The sequence below is a fragment of the Schistocerca gregaria genome, unplaced genomic scaffold (genome assembly GCF_023897955.1).
Source record: "Schistocerca gregaria isolate iqSchGreg1 unplaced genomic scaffold, iqSchGreg1.2 ptg000198l, whole genome shotgun sequence".
NCBI classification, from domain to species: domain Eukaryota; kingdom Metazoa; phylum Arthropoda; class Insecta; order Orthoptera; family Acrididae; genus Schistocerca; species Schistocerca gregaria.
In genome coordinates, this window is record NW_026061736.1 from 12410763 (window position 1) to 12411486 (window position 724).

Here is a 724-nt window from a genome sequence, read left to right on the forward strand (position 1 = left end):
GACACTAAAAGCACCATAGTAGAACACAGATGAAGCTTCTAAGTTGATGTAATAGCCAGTAAGAAGTAGTACAATTCAAGTTTTAGGTATCGATTATTGGCTTTTTAGCTGGCTTTGGTGCCTTGGACATGAGCTAGGACCTTAAGATTCTGCATGAAAGGAGGACTAGCAGCCGAGTTGCACGGGAGAATGTGAAAAGTGTTCATATGTAGTAAAAACCTGAGAAATCCGTCCGTTTTCGTCATTTGTTATCGAATCGACTTAAAGCCAGATCGTCACATTGGCCGCTCTTCTCTCTGAAACGGTTGTACTTATCGTCTGCAAAGCTATGTCGTATGCTGCGGTAGGCGGAGACACTGAAACCACCACAGTAGAACACAGATGAAGCTTCTAATTTGATGTAATAGCCAGTAAGAAGTAGTACAATTCAAGTTTTAGGTATCGAGTATTGACTTTTTAGCTGGCTTTGATGCCTTGGACATGAGCTAGGACCTTAAGAATCTGCATGAAAGGAGGAATAGCAGCCGAGTTGCAGGGAAGAATGTGAAAAGTGTTCATATGTAGTAAAAACCTGAGAAATACGTCCGTTTTAGTCATTTGTTATCGAATCGACTTAAAGCCAGATCGTCACATTGGCCGCTCTTCTCTCTGAATCGGTTGTACTTATCGTCTGCAAAGCTATGTCGCGTGCTGCGGTATGCGGAGACTAAAAGCACCATAGTAG